The sequence below is a fragment of the Otolemur garnettii genome, unplaced genomic scaffold, assembly GCF_000181295.1.
Source record: "Otolemur garnettii isolate 467f Iridium unplaced genomic scaffold, OtoGar3 scaffold00084, whole genome shotgun sequence".
Lineage (NCBI taxonomy): Eukaryota > Metazoa > Chordata > Mammalia > Primates > Galagidae > Otolemur > Otolemur garnettii.
In genome coordinates this window covers 8,719,485-8,724,343 of record NW_003852479.1, presented here as the reverse complement: position 1 = coordinate 8,724,343, position 4,859 = coordinate 8,719,485, and the positions used below count along the sequence as shown (strand labels likewise).

At 41.2% G+C, this 4,859-nt stretch overlaps 1 non-coding gene across 1 annotated transcript; it reads left to right on the top strand.

The window, feature by feature from the left end:
- The first annotated feature begins 1,987 nt into the window (after positions 1-1,987).
- Positions 1,988-2,113, top strand: LOC111726879. The gene has a single exon (XR_002774554.1). It is a non-coding gene; the product is annotated as a U6atac minor spliceosomal RNA (small nuclear RNA).
- The last annotated feature ends 2,746 nt before the right edge of the window (positions 2,114-4,859 follow it).

Sequence of the window (4,859 nt, the reverse complement as noted above, 5' to 3'; positions counted from 1 at the left end):
TGTGTGATACCACAGCACTCTACTGAGGGCAATAAAGTGAGACTGAGACACTATCTCTACAAAAAAAAAAAAAAAAAAAAAAAAAATATATATATATATATATATATATATATATATATATACACACACACACACACAAAGGCTGGACTTCATGATCCAGGATTCATACAGATTATGTGAAATTGGACAGCAGATGACACTGGCTTTCAGACTGTAATCTCCCATTATAGCTGGTATTTCTCTACGTCATCTTTAAGACATCTTCATTCCTCTATTTCCTAGGCAAAGTTTTTCCTTAGGAAACAAAGAAAACTTATTTGTACAAGGATAGTATATATGCATATATGAGAGAGGATACCCAAGAAGGGTGAGGTCTAGGAGAACAGGTCTTCTCAAGGGGACCACAAGGATACGCTTGCGGGGTCCTCTCCATGGGGACTCAGCTCTTGGGAATTTGTAAACTTCCTGGAACTTGGAAATTTCTAAGTTCTATGAAATCTTGTAGTTCTGTAGGGGCTGGAATAGCATCTCCTGCTTGATTCAAACTGGCCAATGAGAAGGGTACCTGTGGGATGGAACTTTTTCACTGTCAATAAAAAGGGAAAGACCAAACCAGTTGGGGAGCATGGCCATTTGGAATCCTTCTATGCCATAAGCTCCTGGCTGGTGAATAAAGCCCTTCCTCTTATAAATGTAGTATTTGGGTGCTCTGTCTGTTGGGCCTCATCTTCCTGCAACATATATACATATGAATACTCATCCTTTGGGGGTGCTGGGCAGGTAACTGTCAATCAAAGCCCTGCTGAAACTTAATTTCAGACTTTTAGCCACCAGAACTATGAGAGAATAAATTTCTATTGTTTTAAGCCAGGCAATCTGTGGCCATTTGTCATGACAGCCCTAATACCCTAATACACAATCAAATAACTCTTTTTTTTCCAGTCTCTAGAATTTATTTCCAGCATTTCCTAACAAAGTGTCATAACTTAAATGAAAAGCTTAAAGGCAACAAGACATTTTCAAAAATTAGTAGTCAAAGGAGTAAAGAAGGGAAAAAAGAGGATAAGCAAGAGGGGGTGGGAGGCATGGGAAGGCCTAAGGGTACATGTGGGAACCAGCAGGGTGACAGCTGGCAGCATAGCACAGACCCGGCTTCCAGCTGAGTGAAACCAGGTGGGGCTGGCTTACAGTTGCTGCAGAGGACAGGTGTCACGTAGTCAATCTGTCTTGGACAACTGTGAAAGTCACACAAGGTCAAGCCAGATCTCAAGGCTAGAAATGCCCATGTCCATTCTAGTCAGGCATTTGATTATCCCTGTCATCCCACATCACAAGGGCTCCAGGTTTGCTTATGTTGGAAAGGACTAGTTTGGCAGGCAGATGGACTTCTACCTAAGTCATTCCTGGAAAATTTCATTTCATGTAAGTTTACAGTATCTATTTGTAACTAACCTTTAATTAACCATAATGCATTTGGCTATTTGTGCACTATCAATGGAGATTTGGATTATTCCCTCTCCACCTTTTATACCCAAAGTTTGGAGCCCACCCCACCTCCACCCCCCAGGGCAGGGTGAGCAGCAAGGTGGAGACAAGGCTGCCCACCCACAGAGAAGCACAGAGAAAACAATGGCCCACATGCAGTTTCAACTAAAATTTTAGCCTATACATGGCTATTTTTGAAAGCTGATAGGTGCTTCTATAATCTTATTTAGGAATCATTCTTAAGCTCCCTGTCTGTGCAGGACTCTGAACTGAGTCTTTAGGAGTCATAGTCAGACACCAGGACTGCCAGAGGTGTGGGACTTGGTGTAGGGGAAGGAGCATGTGATTGTGAGGGCACAGAGCCAGACAGTGGAGCAGGAGAAGGCCACTGGGAATGCATGTGGAGGAGAGCCAACTCTATGTGCTCAGATGGGTTTTGAGTTCCCATGTGGTGTCTGGGGCTAGGGAGGCAAAGAAGCAATATGAAGAATCAGAGTCCCCCATGTTGTATGAAAAGAGAGAAGGTTAGCACTCCCCTTGACAAGGATGGAAGAGGCCCTCAGGCCTGACAACACACATACAGTTAAGGCATTGCCACCTACTTCTTGATATCTAACCATCATTTTTTGTGGTATATATATACCATAGAATACTATGCAGCCTTAAAAAAAGATGGAGACTTTACTCTTTTATGTTTACTTGAATGGACCTGGAACATATTCTCCTAAGTAAAGTATGCCAAGAATAAAAGAAAAAGTATCCAATGTACTCAGTACATCTATGAAACCAATTTGTATTTCCTTACACTTTCTTATGAAAGGTAGATCACAACTATAGCCTAGGATGAAGGAGAGAAATGGAGTGGGAAGGGGGTGGGGAGGTTTGAAAGAGGGAGGGTAAATGGTGGGTAAATGGTGGGACCACACCTATGGAGCATATTGCAAGGGTACAAGTCAAATCTATCAAGTGTAGAACATAAATGTCTTAACACAATAATCAAATAAATGAGGTGAAAGCTATATTAATTAGTTCGATGTTAGCACTCCAAATTGTATAAAAAAACAACACATTGTACCCCACATAAGCATAAATGTATGATCTATGTGTATATGACTTGATAAAAAAAAAAAAAAGGAATCAGAGTCCTCTCTCAGGACAGCTCGCCCCAAACACACTTACCATGCACAGTGGTCTCCGGAGACTTCTCTCCCACTCCCCTTTTAGCCCCTTCCCTGTCCTTGGTCACCTTGGCTTTTTTCTACAGCCTTCATCAGTCTCTGAAACATTTATCTGGTTACTTCTTAATTGTTTTATCCTCACCCTGCCCCCTGGAGTGTGAGCTCAGAGAGCTGACCCCACCCTATCTCCAGTTCACAGAATGGTACCTGGCCAGCTAACAGCTGCTCAGAGAACGTTTGTTGTCTAAATGAAATAAGAGCAGCCAGGAATGAAAGGGATTATGGTACATCCTATAAGGGTACATGTGAAATTTACTAGGTATAGAATATAAATGTCTTAGCACAATAACTAAGAAAATGCCGTGAAGGTTATGTTACCCAGTTTGATGAAAACATTTCAAATTGTATATAAAACCAGCACATTGTACCCCATGATTGCATTAATGTACACAGCTATGATTTAATTTAAAAAAAAAATCATCAAGTCAGGACGCAGACTCGCTGGATTCAAACTTCAGCTCCTTTGTTTATGCACAGTTTGACATTGATCTGGTTACTCTAACTTTCTATGCCTGACTTTCCTCAAATGCAAAATGTGGGTGTTAGTATAACTTGCTTCATAGGTTTGTGAGGAGAATTGAGTGAGTATTACATGTAAAAACCACTAAAAGCAGGAGCCATATGGAACGGAACATATTTCTGACTTTGCAGACACACAGTCTCTGTTGCAATGACTGATGTCTGCCCTTGTAGCACCAAGCACATGGGCAGTATGAGTGCAGTCCTGCTCCATTACGATGGTGAGAATTACAGCATGCCACATGGAATAACCCTGAGAATTACAGAGGTTATTATATTGATAATATCCTGTCGGCCAGGGAACTAGATGTCTTTCTTTTGCAACAAATTCCCTGTGTGATCTCAAATCCTCTGAGTCACAGCTTTAACACCTATAAAATGGAGGTACTTGCTACTTTTTCCTATCTTGCTGGGTTATTTAGAGATCACATGTGATTAAATATGAAATGAAAAATACAGAGGCACTATGTACAAATAAGGCAAAGTGCTCCACAAGTATGGTTTTATAGTGCTGTTTGGATCCAAGATTGCCACACAATAGGTAAGTTGGGTATCATTATACTCATTTTACAGATGAGGACATCAGAAGTATTGAATGGCTTATCTGAGGTCACATAGCTGATAAGTGGAAGACCTAAACTTCAACTCAGACAATTTTTATTCTAGTATATGTTTTCTTTTGAGACAGAGTCTAGCTCTTGTTGCCCTAGCTAGAGTACATCACAGCTCACAACAACCTCAGCAATCCTCCCGCCTCAGCCTCTCAAGTAGCTGGGACTATAGACACCCTCCAAGAGGCAGGGCTGGATTTTTCTGTTTTTAGAAGAGATGGAGTCTTGTGCTTGCTCAGGCTGGTCTCTGACCTCAAGCAATCCTCCTGCCTCCTAGAGTGCTGGGATTACAGACATGAGCCACCTTGCCCTGCCAGCACAATGTTGTTAACAATGTAGGAGATGGAAGATGGGATGAATCTCTGGTCTTTGACGAAGACTCATCTCACTTTTGATTAGAGTGCTGGAGGCCTACAGTCATGGAAACCCAAGATCCCAGCTTTCAGTGACCACATGAATTCAGGTTACAACCATACTACCATCTAGATGTCTGTGAGAAAATTGTCCAAATGCCACGTAGTTTTACCCACTAGAATAAGCTGAAATTTAAAACACCAACAATACCAAATGTTGGCAAGAATGTGAGGAAACTGGAAACCTCTACATTGCTGATGGGATGCAGGATGGTATGGCCACTTTGGTCACAGGTTGGCAGTTTATTAAAAAAATTAAATTTATACTTCCCATATGAGTCAGCAATTCTGTCCCTAGATATCTACTAAAGGTAAATAAAAATATATGTCCATACAAGGATTTGTATGAAAATGTTCCCAGCATCATTACTTACAACAGCCATAGCATATACTTCCATTCATCAAAATCTCCAGCAAAAGCAACAGATACAGCAACAGAGAAGACACTAGGCAGGAGGGAACAGGGACCAATGACAAAAAGTCACGAAGGAGCTTTCTGAGGTATAGGAAGTGTTCTAAACATTGACTGGGGTGACTGCTGCATGACTGTATGAATTTGCTAAAACTCACATAACTATTTTACATGGGTTAAC